The following is a 16,667-nucleotide window of genomic DNA, read 5'->3' as shown; positions in this document are numbered from 1 at the left end:
TGAGCCCATAAAATCAGTCACAAACTCCACATTCTGAATGATAGACAGGCCCAATTCTCTACTTGCTTTCACTGGTGTGAACCAGAAATAACGCCACTAAGTTGCACTTCTGTAAGTGAAAAATGAGACCCAATTTCTGTATAACAAGAAATGGTGTTGTTTGGAAGATAAAATACAAATCTCACTTCCTACCTTTTGTAGAGATGGGACAAGAAGCCTCTGGTTTTGTCATCCTTGTCTCTTTATTCTGCAGAGAAGATGAATATAAATCAGCATGGATATTTGGAATGAGGTTTCATGTTCCCTTGCTTTTGTCAGAAGTTATTCTCTGTGTTCTGTGAGCATACTCAATCTCCAAATGAAATAAGCTACCCATTATTCTTTTCTGATAATCAAAAAACCCTCTAACAATGCATTCTGTGATCAACAAAAACAATGAGGGGGAATTATTGTTTATGCACAATTATGCTAATTAGTAACTTTCAGAAAATGTAACTACTGTATTGAATAATTACTCCTTAAGGGGAAAAAAAAGACAAATAGCCTTTCTACAACCCAAGTGGTTCAATAGAAATGTGCAGAAGATAGTAGCATGCCACCTGTCTCCTCTTAGTCAATAGGATGTGGTGGGGGCTTTAGCTAATCCCTCCTCTGACTCATCTACATCTGTTCCAGATACTGATGTTGATTTTTGAGGACCCTCATCTGAGCATCTTCAAGGCAGTTAAGATCTCTCTGCATCTTTTTAAATCTCCTAGTGGTAATAATCATGATGTTTTGATATTAATTAGAGCAATGTGAAAATTCATTTCCTGGTAATTTTCACAAAAATATTTACACATTTCATCAACTCTAGACCAAATTTCAGTCTTAATCTCTCTGTAATGGGAGAAGCCAAGACAGTGGACCTGGACATTCACAATCCATTTACAAGTCCAAACTTCCCCAGATTTGGGGCCTTTGGATTTGGGCCAGCATACAGATAAGGTTACAGCTGCATACCTGGTGCCAGATCTTTAAGTGTGTCCACGGAGCACTCAGCTGAATGTGTGAGAGGGTGCAAAAGAGGCTTTAAATTAACTCAGCATTCCCCTAACCTTAGGCTGCTCTGGATCATGCTGCGAGACCAGCACAGTGCAGAGCAGCCAGAGAGAGACCGTTGATCAAAGAGACTAGAAAAGTTGATGTTACACCCAGGCATAAAACCAAACAAGAGGGCCCCATGACATCTAAGAACTCTAAATATTGCGAGAGTTCCCTTGCCACAGTCCTCTCAATCTTTTCCAAGATGAAGTGATTATAAACAGAGGAATAATTTGTGAGATTAACAGCTACAAGAAATGGTTTCTTGACCAAAGGTCTGACAGGCACTTCTTTAAGCGATGTCAGCATCTAGCCCACTCACCTGATCACAATGACAGTCTCCTTCGATAACTGGACTAACACTTATTCAATTGATTTTACCAGCTGAATAAGGCCATGATCCAAATTGCAGGTCTGAGCCCAAAGCTACATTACAAACCACAGTAGATAGAGACGACTTTGCTTTTGCCCTTCTCAGATCTAACTTCAAAATCAATGGGACTCCACCCCAGAAGTCAATGATCAGGTCTGAACCCACACAGTCTGAACCAGGGCCGGCTCCAGGGGTTTGGCCGCCCCAAGCAGCCAAAAAAAAAAAAAAAAAAGCTGTGATTGCGATCTGTGGCAATTCAGCGGGAGGTCCTTCGCTCCCAGCGGGAGTTAGGGAGCCTCCGCCGAATTGCCGCTGAATACGTGAAAGTGCTGTTCCTCCCCGGAGTTGCAGCCCCAAGCACCTGCTTGATAAGCGGGTGCCTGGAGCCGGCCCTGGTCTGAACACATAATTGTATATTTAAAAGGCATTGAGAATCAAGACTAAGTTTACTCCCAAGCTTATTTCAGCCAGATCCTACTGTGTCCTTACTTAAGCAAAACTCCTACTGAAGTCAGTGATATTTTGCCTGAGTAAGGGATGAGGCCCCAGAGCTGAAGTTTCACATGTGAAGTGCTTATTGCGTTTGAACTCTGGAACATAACTGCCAGATTTGGCCCAGTGTATTTATTGCCCATTTTTTGAAATACTGAAGTCAATGGGCATTTGGTTAGTGACTTCAATAGGAACAGGGTTGGGGCCATTAGATTTACCCTGTTACATAGGCCATCAAGCCCCCTTTCCCAAAAAGCACTGTGCTCAGTCATACTGTCATTAGCAAGATCTCCTCCCTTCTGCGACAGATTCCAAACTAGGAAAATCCCAGAGGATGCCCCAGGCCCAGGACAGACTAAAGCTGGGGTGTCAAACCCATTCAGCAGGGAGGGCTGAAATCCCATTTTTAATTAGGGTCTAGGGACCAACGTAAAAAATCAGGATTCTATAGTCTCCACAGTGGATTTCACACAAATGTCAATAGCAGGTTTGCTCAGCAGAATCTGGCCTTTATGTAGTAACTGAACTTTTAATTGCTTGTTCAGTACCTAATCGCTCCCATTTCGCATCAGCACTATTTCTTCCCTATCCTCCTTTCTGTTTCTTTCCCTTTTCCTTGACCTTGCGGACCTTCTGCTTTCTCCTTTCTGCAGTTCCCACCCCACACTCCACTTCCATCCATGGGCTCCACTACCAATCCCTTCATAATTCTACCCTTAAAATAAGCAATGAAACAGTTAATTACTACAGTGATTTAAAATGCCCTTAGGCTTTAGCGTCAACAGCCCAATGACATTGAAAATGGTGGGTGGTTTATACTTCTCACCATCATTGTTTCAACCTGTCTGCAGACTGAGGCAGATGTATTTTTACATTTGTGGCACATACGTAAATTTTGTTTGTTTGATTTTAACCCTGCAATCATGATGGCTAGAAAGTTCCTTTTCTTCAGTAGATTCTACATACTCTGAATATGCCCCACAGGCCATGTAAACATCTCGTTCAGGCCAGACCCATTCCGCAGGCTGAATATTTGTCAATTCTTAGTTAACACATATTTTCAATTTTTAAGATAAATTTAAAATCTTTTCATTAGAGAAAAAAGAAGATGAAGTAAAAGTTATCCCTTGGGCTGAGACTTTCTATGGCAAGTTTCAACCAGGAGGAGAATTATAGGCCAAGTTATAAATCCCAGGAGGGTGGGGAAGGTTTATAATGGAAGTGCTGGCACAAAGCTTATTGTGGCATTGCAAACACATTGTTAGAATAACAGTATCAGTTGACTGGGAAACCACAGCGCCTGAAGTTAAGTCAAGAGATTTGATTTTACTTTCATGTGAGGACTTGCTGATATGCTTAAGTAAAAAGAAATAAACAGAAGGACCCTTTCCACATTTCTTATTAAGATCTTTCCTATCTTGAATTTCTACATGCCAAATGAGAAATAGCAACACGCCTTAGAAGCTCCATTAAAAACAACTTACAGGATAAGTCTCTTATTAGGGCAGATTGGCTAGCCACGTCTGTTCTTATCCAGTGGCTGATCACATGACACTTTGGGGCTGCAATAAAAGGAATTTTATTGTAAAATATGGTTTTCTTTTTATTCTAATGCACATTATGGTGCTTGGATTTATTAGGTGTTTGTATTAAATCCATTTGACAGTAGTAGTTTAGTTTCTGCAAAATTTCAGCTCAGTTTTGCAGCAACCAGAGGTCATAGTGCAGGGATACATTGCAGTCTCAACAGGAGAGAGGGAATTTGTTGGTTGGAAGATGTACAGGTATTTGTAGTATTCCTCCAGCCTATAGCAATGGTCTTTAATGGGTGAGAGTTCATGGAAGGTCATTTAACTTCTGTAAACTGTAAAACTGTGCTGTTTTTCTGCCATGGTAGCTTTGAAAGAGCTTGGGAGGCCTGTAGTCATCATGTCAGCCTGTTTCTGGGGAAGTCTAAAATAAACTGCATGATGAAATCTCATTTGGTAGGAAATTTCAAAGGTACACTGTCAAGGCTAACTGGGCCCAATTTTCACCTCTGCATTTAAAGCTGTATTTTGTTCTGTGATTGTATAAATGATTTACTGAAGATTTTGATGTTGACTGTAGAGCATAGGCAAAAGCTAGATGGTAATTCAAGAAAAAAACATTCTAATACATCTTTAAATTGTGTATTGTAAGTTGTTGTACAGCTTTCATAATTTATCACTGGTATAGTGTAGCCTCTGCATTGTATTATCCAAGATAGTGTTTGATTCATTGTATCGCCCTCTGTAAGAAATATGCTATTTCTAGAAAATTTTACAGCCTCTCACTTGTACCAGTGTAAATCCACTGAAGTAACTCCATTCTTCTTAGCATATGCACAACGTGCTCCAGGTGGCATGTGACCAGGATTCATCACCAAATTTGGTCCTCTGGTTCCCCAGGGCAGGTATTGATGGGGAGTGCGAGGTGATCCATGCCCCTCAGTAACTCCATTGAAGCTAATAGACTTGTGCTAATGTGAAATTGGTTAATCTAAGAGCAGAATCAGGTCCTTAATTCACAGAATACTATCTAAAATTGCTTTTAGTGTGTCTATACATTCTTCTGTGATAATTAAGATACCAACCTTCCAAAATAGGGACTGATGCAGTATGACAGTTCCTAGGCCATGTGAGAGGTATAAATAACCGAGGAGGCAAATTCACTGCAGTCATTTGTTAATGAATCCCAAAGTTACATTATTTTCCCAATCAGGTTTGTTCCTACCTGCTAAGAAAAGACTAAAACGGGCAAAGAACCTGCTTTTCAAGGGCCTTACCTAAAGCCCATTGAGGCCAATAAGAAACATTGCAATGACATCGACAGGTTTTGGATCAGGCCCCATGAGCTTAACAGCAGGAATCAAGTCAATATCAATATGTTGTTAATTCTCCAAGATAAAGATATAGGACAGCAACAGAAGAGGGCAAATGGATGTGCAAACTGCATGGCTTTGCAGGCAAAACACACGCAGGATTCTGGTTATGTTGCTGCTTGGATGCCAGTGGGGTCTGAATACTACTGCAGCCCTCCCTTTGGAGAGTGAGGAATAGGAAAACAAAATACCCAGGAAACATTTTAAAAGAAAAACATACATTTAAATAATGTCAATCCTGAGAACACCTCTTTCAATAAAAGCCAAGAGCCACCTTTCTACTACAAATGACTGGATTTCATAGCCTTCCTCTTCTTTTGATCAAAGTCTCTTACTATCGCTTTGACTGAATGAAAAATGCACTAGGCACTAGCTATATGGATAAGAATAGGAGGAAGACCTCTCACTGCACCAGCTGAGGAGGAGGGCGAGCTGGGGGAAGCAGTACTTACCCAAGCCAGGAGGACCACAGGAACCACCCTTCTACTCCCTGTTCTCAGCCCCACATCCATTACTTTATTCCCAGTGTTCAATTTTGGTTTCCACATGAAGGAAAAGCATCCATTTTTGTGCCCACAAAATTAAGGGCAGTTGGAGCCCAGAATGTCATTGACACCAACAGAACATAATTAGACATGCTCCTTTTGTTTACTTTCCCCACTCCAACTGAAGCCCTGACGCCACTGCATCGGCCAAGTTACGTGGCTGTGCAGGGGGAAATTCTACAGGGGCTGGGGAGGGAAGGAATCTTTTCTCTCTCTCTCTCGCAGCACTAAGGAGTGGCAATAGAGCAGCAGCACTATCCTTACTGAAATCCCCGGCATGGCAGACTCTGGCTCCTCAGCAGCTCTCCTCCAGGGAGAACAAATGGTGGGTCTGCATGGTCATTCCCTGCCTTCCAACTCCCCTTTGTTCCCCAACATACTGTGCCACAGGGAGGCCTGGCAAGCACAGCCACAGTGCATAAAAGGTGCAGAAGCCCTGTGTAAACTCCTTGCATCCTGCCCCTTCCACACGGTAGCATCACATTTAGTCCATTCCAACTGGCTCTTGAGAAGGAGGCAGGGAGGTGTCCAGCACCAAAGACAATTGAAGTGCAATGGAATGATATTCTACATGAGCCACCACTTTTTGGTGTATGCAGCTATATAACTACAATGACTGTTTTCTGTGAGGTGCACCTTTAAAGTTCTAGGAGTCTTCTGGAGGCAGCTGCCACTTGGCACCCAGCTCAGATACAGCCTGTTAGAAGTGATACACAGTGTCCTTTCCCATGGTGGCTTTACTTTTGTTCTTTATTTTCCCTTAAGTATGGTATTTGGACAAAAAAATATATGGTTACTCTTCGTATATGGAAAAAATAGCACAACTTATTCTCTTCCAAAGAGAGCAAACCAAGGAATGAAACAGTTCAGGGATTGAAATAGGGTGCACTTGGTCTGCTGTCATATAAGGAAGAGAAGGTCATAGTGATGAAAATGTTGTGGTGATGCCAGAACATCTCATATTTTTAAATCATGAACCCCATGGCCACAAGATGGGACATGAGAGAGGGCTGTAGGAAACAATAAAAGTGTAGGGAATCAAGAGCAAAATAACTTTGTGATTGTGTGAGAAATATACATTACTATGCTATGAGGGTAGGAGACTAAGAGAGAAGAAATAAGACAACCAAAAGGAGAAAGGACTGAATCACAGAAAAGAATTATATACTTGGGGTGAAAGGAAGTGGTTATTCTATTTCTATATCAACCGCTTGCACATCCAAAACATTTACAGCACACAACTGGCCTTCTTTGGAAACTTTTAAAATCTACTGCATTTTTTTCCATCTTTCAGAAACCTTGGAAACTGATCACTGGAAAGCAGAAGGTGTTCCTTAGGAAAGAAGTCTGACACACAGACCTGGTGGCCAGGGTCTCCTCAAAACAATAGCACAATTTATTGTCAACTTCATGATATCCTTTACTTCATGTTTTTAAAGATTTAATAAATTCTCTTTCTCCTCTAGCATGAACCAACATCAGTCCTCCTTTGTAACTGTCAACTACCTTTAATGCCTTCATTTACATCCGGATGCTTTTTGGGTCCTTTGTCTTGAGTGTTGAAAGGATGCTGTAAAAATATTTCCATTTCCAGGACAATATTCTCTTTAAAGAAACCTGCACAGTATCCAAACCTTTTTCAACAGAAAGGATCAGATTGGAACACACTCCATAAATTTATTGTCACAACAGGAACAAGAAATGGTACATTCTATTTATGATACAAAATGAAACTCAAGCAAGTTCTTTTCAAAAGCTGGTATATAGAGAATGTCTTTGGTCATCTAAACTATAGATTGCATTATTTTGTAACTTATATTGATATTATAGGCAGACTTGGTAGCACCGCATGTAGTTAAGGTTGCCCAACATGGCCCATTTTAAGGACCTATTTTCAATTGCTTATAACTTTGCCAAACTAACTAGTCAAGATGATTTTTTTCAGTGTTAGGCAGATCTCATAATAGCTCATAATTATATATTTACTGGCAATTAACTGAATTTAGACAAAGCATCACTAAAATGAAATCGGTTTTCGAGAGAAGGCCGTAATGGGGTCCTTGACAATAGATCACAGGCCTCACTGTACTGATCAAGTCTCAGTTGCAACTGAGCAAATGGCTTTTTGCTTATTCTTTCTGCAGAGGTGTTTTTTCTCAGGTACTGTGTGCATAGAGCAGTTTTTACTCCAGGATACAATACAAGCCACTGACGCCACCTGCTCATTTTCCCTTGTACCATCCAAGCTGGGCACAAGGTAGTGGCAATCTTAGGGATCAGCTTCACCACTGGTTGAGGCAAGTGTGACTCCAGGTACTTTAATGAAGCAGTACCTGTGGTGAATTGGGTCCAGGGATTCTCTGGGGCAGGTTGGACATCACATACTGCAAATGCTACAGGCACAATTCTGCGACTCTTCTATTTTGTGGCATTTCCTCACATAAAGTAGTCTCACTGAAAGCTCTGGTAAGGGCTCCTGACTGGGGGACTATTGGCCTGATCCTGTGCTCATTGAATTCAGGGACAAAGCTCCCAATGGCTTCAGTGGTGTGACATTCAGGTCTACAGGAACAAACAACTGCAGGGCCTTTGTTTAACCAGGATCATGTATTTCCATAATAGCATCTCACACACCTTAGCTGGGGAATTTCCAAACAAGTAAACTGCAGCTATGACACTAGTAAGATTACATGTGAAGGGGACGCTAGTCCCTTCACCTGTGACTACACTGGCCATTGCACGACATCTAGAAGGCGGTCACTCGTGTAGTTACCATGTACGCACTTGAGGAGCAGCATAAGTCATGGACACACTCCATATAACTCAATGCAAAACTGGCTCAAAATATCTCCTTGATACCAGCAAAATATACAGTAGTCTGTTATTGATCTCAGAATACAAATTTGCTCCTCTAGCCACCGATGGAAACCTTCAGAGTAAAAGTGGCATCTACTTTGCAAAGTGCTTTCGAATGCAGAATTTGAGGGAAGTGTGGGAAAAAGAAGGGGTGTGCACCATGGCAGGAATACCTGTCATGTACTAGCTGAAGTTGATGCTGAGATGCTAGACAGAGGGGAATGCATTTCCAGAGCAAGTAGTCTGGGCAGCAGAGGAAAGATGTGTGCTATTGGGTACTGAAGAATGCATAGTGATGTGAGAGGGATATATTTCATTGGAGATTCAAATTGCGAGTTTGTTTGGGGGTTTTAAGGGTTTTTTAATTCCCTTGCAAACTGCTTGTGTTCCTTGCTGGGATCCTGCAAAGAGGAAAGGAGAGTAGAGTATGGAAATGCTTTCTAGTAGGACTTTGAATACATTCATTTTGGGGACATACTAATTTTGCTTCTCTTTCCTGAAATAGTAAATAAGCACTGTCTTTGTGACAAAACTTGATGATTAACATATAGTAAAGTAATACTGCAGTGGTGGACCAGATACTTATTTTTCTGTTTTATACTCTTCCTATATTGATGTTCAATTTTTGAAAATGTAATCAAAGATTAATGTTTAAAAAATGAAATAATGGGAATGTTCTTCCACTGTGGGCGGTGCTTCTTCAGGGAAGGTGAAAATGAGTTCTGTCGGTAGTACAATTGCTGCTACAAAACTGGTTCTTTCAAATATTCGCTTTTGACTCGGATCCCCAGTTCCTAACTGTGACACACTTTAGTTGAATTCAGAGGGAGTCATGAACAGTAGAGAGACTGAAGGAAAACGTATGTAATCCTACTTCCCCTTCAGTCATCACCTTAATGCTTCTCATTGCAAAAGTTACGTCAGAAGAGGGTAAAGCATTGCTTGCTGGCTAACTGTAGAGTGGTGCCGTTTCTGCATTGTGCTAGTGGTTCGTACACCTGAACACCGAGTGCTTCCATACCCCTCCTTTTTGTATCGCAGAGGAAAGGAGTAATCTGTCTTAGTCAGATCCCTGGAGCATGTACATTAATGTAGTTATTAATGGCATTACCATGTTATCTGGGTGTGCTTTATATATGGTGTAGATTACGAGCAATAACCTTTTTCAAGCAAAACCCCAGGAATCCACATAACACTATGGCTTTCCAGAAGAGAGCTGATAAATGTTTATTTTGGACCTGGCATTTAGTAAAAAGCTTGCACAAAGAGGTGCCTCTTACACTATTTCTGAGTGTTTCCAGTCTCAGGCTGACACATTTCTCACAGGAGTGATTTCCAGAAGCCAGGACCTGCTACCAAGAAAGTACTGACCCTAATTCTCTAAAGCCACGTCTCTGGGACGGTTAGCTTAAGCGTTTCAGGTGAGTGCAGCTTATGTAGCTGGTCACAGGTAGCCTTGGTGATTAAGATGAAGAGGACATCAGTCTTGGTGATGGTTTCTCCTGCAAGAGCCAAACCACTGCATTTTCAGAGGATTGCTGGCAACTTACCCTCCCTTAGGGAGGCATTCACGCTCCCTATCAGCAATGGACAGAGGCATTCCACACTGGCTTTCCCCAGCCAGGAGGGGCAGAGATTCAAGATGATGAGGTGATCTGCCCCAGTGCCACTGACCATTCAGTTGGAACACTGGATGCCAGTCCAGGAAGACAGTGGGGTTTTTTTTCTTCTTTTTCTTGGATGCCTTAGTAATTAAGAAGCAGAAACAATAATCATTGTATGTGAGACAATTTGAGTGACCGTGCAATTCCTTGCTAATGCAGCTGTAGCAGCTCTGGGGCAGAAAGGGAAGCTGCAGGCAGGAAATGGTCAGTAGTTGTGCATAGATGCAAGTTCCTATCCTTTGTCAGTTGTGCTGACACAACATTGGTGTAAGGGTGACTAATCATTGTGACTAAATTAAAGAAGCTACCCCTGCTCCTAGTTTCACATTCTTCCAGGTGGCGTACAGTATCTGCCCTAGCTTGGAAGTCCCCTACAACAGTAAGGAGCAGCACAGAGATGCCTTCTATAGCCCTGTGCTGCCACTCCACCCGCTTGCAGCACCCCGGTGTAGATGCATGCTGGGGGCAGGAGGGGAAGTGATCAGAGTGCAGAGTGCAACAGCAATTCTCTGCCACAAAACAGCCAAAAGAGGAGCTGTCAGGAGGATGCCATACATTAGAGCAACCTCTAAGGTTACTCTAAGGGGCATATTTTCAAAAAAACTTAGCACCCAGCTTGTAGCCAATCATTGAGCTCTTTTGAAAATCTGACCCTAATTGTAGGCCCTGAAGTCTTCTGAAAATTCCAATCTAACATATACTGGAGGTCACATCAGCCCCCAGCACAAGCAGAATCCAGGTGACAATAGGTGACTTAAAACCCTCTTGGCCTGCACCTCTCAGGCGGCACAGAATCTAACTCCAGGAGTAGCTCTACTAAAGTCAATAAATTATATTAGTGTAAGGTGAGAATGAGGTCCCACATGAAACGAATCAACCCTGATTGTGGCACTCAGATCACAGGTCATGTTTCATTGCTATCTGTTTGAATGTAGGACAGCACAAAGCTAGGCAGCAGGAATGATACACTATGCTTGACATGATGGTTAAATTTATAGAAGATGACATGTTTTGGGGTTGAGTACCTGCGGTCAGCTGGGACAAAGGAACATCTGATCCAGTTGTTTGCAGTGGATGCAGAAAAGTGAATCAGAAGCTGTGATTTGCTGACTATTTGAGTACATTTCTGTGACTCTGCACATGGCTCACCCAGCAAGAAAAACTGAGAGAAATTCCAATTGTTAAAACCAATCCGAGGAGTTTGCAGTGCAATAAAGGGTAAAAATACTTAATTACTTCAAAGCAGCAGCACAAAGCACCAGTTTCAGGATCTTTTTTTAAATCAGCTAGAGTCTGAGGGTCTCTTTTTTCATATACATAAATCTCAGTGACATGAATAGGAGAATGGCTCCCTAGATGTACATGTAAATCTCCCTGGAACAATCATAAAGCCAACACACACAACATGTAACAAGTGATCTACTTTATAAACACTGGAGCACAGCTAATAAAAAGTTCTGGCAAGAAATATTTCCCTTGCTGGCACTATGCTGAATCAGCTGGTTGTTTATTGATTCATAGTTATTGCAGATATAGCTGGAAGACAATGCAAAAGTTTTCTACATTAACGTGCTCTTTTTTCCCCTTTCTCATTTTAAAAGCTGTAAATTTAAACAAGCCAATGTGAAGTGGAATGGTAGCGGATACAGCCATCAGAGCTGCAATGAGATGTTCACCAGAGACTTGGATGTTGGCAAACAAAGCCCTACACACTCAACATCTGGCTCATCTTGCTCCTTTGAGTTTGGCTGAGTATCCGTCTGCATCATCTGGACATGAGTGAGAAAAAGAGGCTTGTGTTTCTTATATCATCATTTCTGAGTGGTATGGTCTTGTCTTGTACTTAAGCAGACAGTTTAAAAATGGTATGATGGAAAATAGCAGTCATATTACATTGGGGGAATTTTGACTTTATGAAAAGCTCTGTGAGCCAAAGCAAAAACGGGAACTGGAGAATGGGATTTTGGAACTTGGAGGTGGAAGGCAAAGGAAGATAAGTGTGTTTGCTAAACACTCTCTCTCTGTCTCTCTTCTCCCCCGCTCCCCATCATTTTTAGCCCTGTGTTTTGAAGCATGCCAGCTACGGCACTAAAGCAGAAAAAGACCTATTTGTAAGTAAGAGCAAGTCAGTGTGATTAAGCTTTCCAAAAAGACTATAAACATATGAGACTGATTCATCGTCTCCACTCACTTTTAGTTAGGGCAGGATACTTTGCTCTGCAGGTGGGGTTTTCCAGGTTTTTATTGGACTTGCAGGATTGAAAGACAGCATAAAAACAGAAGGATAAACTAATAAAAGTTCAATATTGTACAATATAGGATATTTTCCACTTTGTAAATCATCCATAGCATGCAAATATTAGCTCCTATAGGGCCACATTCTGCAGGTCACAGATAGACTATGGAAGGTGTCAAGCGCAGCCAGACCCAGTGTAGTTCTGCTGTGTGGAGATTTCCACAACAGCCTTCACAGCAGGCCTGTGAAGGGAGGATGAGGGGGTGAATGTGGGATCCACTTAGACAGACAATGTGGGATCCACTTGGACAGGCTGCTTGATGCCTCATGTGCGGCCTCCAGCTTAGAGGTGGTATCAATCCCTCCTGCCCAACCCTTGCATAGCTCCCCGCATGGTGCCCACTTACCTGGGGCATAAGCACAAAAACAGGAAAATGCCCCAATTAGATTATAGATTTAGAACAAAAAGTGCTTTTGAGTTTTTGGGGTGGTAAAGGGGAAAATCCAGGCACCACACCTTTCCTCAGTCACAGAAGACCCTGAATGTTACAGGGAAGGTGTGGTTTTGCTGCACCAGGGGCTTCATCCAAAGTCATTGAAGTTACCTGGAGCCTTTCCACTGACTTCAGTGGGCCCCGGATAAGGCTCAAATGGCAAAGGTAGAGCAGGATGTTGGGAACGTGCACCAGCAAGCACAGCTCCACAGCAGCAGCCTGTGCCTCAAGATACTGGCATCCATGCTGGAGATCTCTGAATAAACCTAACCTCAGCTGGTACTGCCATGGGTCTGACGTTTATTAGTGACTCTGGAACCATACGTCTCTTCCTCTTCAAGTCACACCACCCCAACCTCCCCAGCTCAGCAGTTCATTTGACTCAGACTGTGCTCTGGGGCCAGAATGTATGGTCCCAGGCATTCTATATCAGCCACTTGGCTGTGAAGAGTCCTGTGGCACCTTATAGACTAACAGACATTTTGGAGCATGAGCTTTCGTGGGTGAATACCCACTTCATCAGATGCATGTAGTGGAAATTTCCAGGGGCAGGTATATATATGCAAGCAAGAAGCAGGCTAGAGATAACGAGGTTAGTTCAATCAGGGAGGATGAGGCCCTCTTCCAGCAGCTGAGGTGTGAAAACCAAGGGAGGAGAAACTGGTTCTGTAGTTGGCAAGCCAGTCACAGTCTTTGTTTAATCCTGAGCTGATGTTGTCAAATTTGCAGATGAATTGAAGCTCAGCAGTTTCTCTTTGAAGTCTGGTCCTGAAGTTTTTTTGCTGCAGGATGGCCACCTTAAGATCTGCTATTGTGTGTCTAGGGAGGTTGAAGTGTTCTCCTACAGGTTTTTGTATATTGCCATTCCTAATATCTGATTTATGTCCATTTATCCTTTTCCGTAGAGACCGTCCAGTTTGGCCGATGCACATAGCAGAGGGGCATTGCTGGCATATGATGGCGTATATTACATTGGTGGACGTGCAGGTGAATGAACCGGTGATGGTGTGGCTGATCCGGTTAGGTCCTGTGACGGTGTCACTGGGGTAGATATGTGGGCAGAGTTGGCATCGAGGTTTGTTGCATGGATTGGTTTCTGAGTTAGAGTTACTATGGTGCAGTGTGCAGTTACTGGCGAGAATATGCTTCAGGTTGGCAGGTTGTCTGTGGGCGAGGACTGGCCTGCCTCCCAAGGCCTGTGAAAGTGTGGGATCATTGTCCAGGATGGGTTGTAGATCCCTGATGATGCGTTGGAGGGGTTTTAGCTGGGGATTGTATGTGATGGCCAGTGGAGTCCTGTTGGTTTCTTTCTTCGGTTTGTCTTGCAGTAGGAGGCTTCTGGGTACACGTCTGGCTCTGTTGATCTGTTTCCTTATTTCCTCGTGCGGGTATTGTAGTTTTGAGAATGCTTGGTGGAGATTTTGTAGGTGTTGGTCTCTATCTGAGGGGTTAGAGCAGATGCGGTTGTACCTCAGTGCTTGGCTGTAGAAATGGATTGTGTGGTGTGCCCAGGATGGAAGCTGGAGGCATGAAGGTAGGCATAGCGGTCGGTAGGTTTTCGGTATAGGGTGGTGTTAATGTGACCATCACTTATTTGCACCGTGGTGTCTAGGAAGTGGACCTCCCATGTAGATTGGTCCAGGCTGAGGTTGATGGTGGGGTGGAAGCTGTTGAAATCGTGGTAAAATTTTTCCGGAGTCTCCTTCCCATGGGTCCAGCTGATGAAGATGTCATCAATGTAGTGTAGGTAGAAAAGGGGCGTGAGTGGACGAGAATCTCCACCAAGCATTCTCAAAACTACAATACCTGCACGAGGAAATAAGGAAACAGATCAACAGAGCCAGACGTGTACCCAGAAGCCTCCTACTGCAAGACAAACCCAAGAAAGAAACCAACAGGACTCCACTGGCCATCACATACAGTCCCCAGCTAAAACCCCTCCAAAGCATCATCAGGGATCTACAACCCATCCTGGACAATGATCCCACACTTTCACAGGCCTTGGGAGGCAGGCCAGTCCTCGCCCACAGACAACCTGCCAACCTGAAGCATATTCTCGCCAGTAACTGCACACTGCACCATAGTAACTCTAACTCAGAAACCAATCCATGCAACAAACCTCGATGCCAACTCTGCCCACATATCTACCCCAGTGACACCGTCACAGGACCTAACCGGATCAGCCACACCATCACCGGTTCATTCACCTGCACGTCCACCAATGTAATATACGCCATCATATGCCAGCAATGCCCCTCTGCTATGTGCATCGGCCAAACTGGACGGTCTCTACAGAAAAGGATAAATGGACATAAATCAGATATTAGGAATGGCAATATACAAAAACCTGTAGGAGAACACTTCAACCTCCCTGGACACACAATAGCAGATCTTAAGGTGGCCATCTTGCAGCAAAAAAACTTCAGGACCAGACTTCAAAGAGAAACTGCTGAGCTTCAGTTCATCTGCAAATTTGACAACATCAGCTCAGGATTAAACAAAGACTGTGAATGGCTTGCCAACTACAAATCCAGTTTCTCCTCCCTTGGTTTTCACACCTCAGCTGCTAGAAGAGGGCCTCATCCTCCCTGATTGAACTAACCTCGTTATCTCTAGCCTGCTTCTTGCTTGCATATATATACCTGCCCCTGGAAATTTCCACTACATGCATCCGACGAAGTGGGTATTCACCCACGAAAGCTCATGCTTCAAAACGTCTGTTAGTCTATAAGGTGCCACAGGACTCTTTGCTGCTTTTACAGATCCAGACTAACACGGCTACCCCTCTGATACTTGGCTGTGAAAACATCCCCAATCATGCTACTTGTTTGTTTCATATGTACTGCTGACTTGTTTGTCTTGCCTTCTGAAGTGCAGAATTCCACATCTGATGGATCAACTAATTGAGTTAAGACAATGCATTGTTGAGTCACATATTATAATGGTGGGCATAAAACCAACATGTTTCATATAATTGCTTTGCAAAAAACATTCCTTTCATTATGTTTTTTGAATTACCCATAAGTTAGACAATGTGCTTGCTGGATAGTTCAAATGCTTTATTCCAAAAGGATCTGACATTTTTTTAATAGGGTCATTAAGCATTAAAAAGCCATTTGTAAAAGTAATTTGTGGTCATTTGTTTTTATAGACTCCAGAATCATTAAGAGAGCTTTAAAAAAACCTATAAAAAGAAAGCCTGGGTACAAAATAACTGATGTTGGCATCTTCAGACCCAAGAGTAATTCAGCTCCATTTAATTTGTCCAATTCCCTGTTGAGCAGTGAGTGCATTTAGAGAAGCCAATTGCAGAGCATTTGGTATCTTCCATCCACAGAGAAAAGTAGTGGACACAAGCATATAAGGATTTTTCTATTAAGGGTGCCGAGTGTTTTGAAATAGACATGATTTATGTCACTAATCAGGTGGAAAGAGGGTCTGCTTTTAACTCTTCCTATTTATTTTCACAAGTAGAAATAGTCTAGCAAGTCTGGCAACATTTTCAGATATTTTTGGGTTCTCAGTAAAACTAGTTACACCGCTTTAGTTATGAAATAATATTATGAATAATTATTCTATCTTCACAATGCATAGAAGCATGATAGGCAATTTACAGGACACACAAAGAGAAGTAGTTTCCCCCTACAAGAGCCATGGTCCGATGTTACACTTCACGTGACAAGCCGCTTGGTGGTGATAGTGCAAGGAAGGACGAGTGTTACAGTAGTAAGATTGTGGTTTACTCTGTTTAGATAATAAGAAGGTTTCAATTAAAAGTTTGGGGTGAGGCCATTGTTTTATTATTTCTTGTCTTTGGTTATAATTAGTACTGACTCCATTCTTCTGAGACATGCAGAAGCCCTAACAATATCCTGATTCCAACCCACCTAGACATGCCCTCTAGGTTAGCATGCAGGACCAGTGCACTAGTTGGGCAATCCTTTTGTGCTCTATGGTGCTTTGCCAACTGTATAATATGTGGCTGGGACTGCTAGCAAGGGAAGGTTCCCCTCAGGCCCTCT

General features: G+C 42.7%; 1 long non-coding RNA gene across 1 annotated transcript in view; it reads right to left on the bottom strand.

Annotated features, from left to right (window-relative positions):
• Window positions 1–206: 206 nt before the first annotated feature.
• The window catches only part of LOC123367580, a 134,636-nt gene continuing 118,175 nt past the window's right edge, over window positions 207–16,667 (bottom strand). Inside the window, exon 5 of the long non-coding RNA XR_006578540.1 lies at window positions 207–247. This is a non-coding gene — a long non-coding RNA (uncharacterized LOC123367580). The remainder of the gene's footprint in view (window positions 248–16,667) is intronic.

This window comes from Mauremys mutica, chromosome 3 (assembly GCF_020497125.1).
Source record: "Mauremys mutica isolate MM-2020 ecotype Southern chromosome 3, ASM2049712v1, whole genome shotgun sequence".
NCBI classification, from domain to species: Eukaryota; Metazoa; Chordata; order Testudines; family Geoemydidae; genus Mauremys; species Mauremys mutica.
This window is presented reverse-complemented; position numbering and strand designations above follow the sequence as displayed.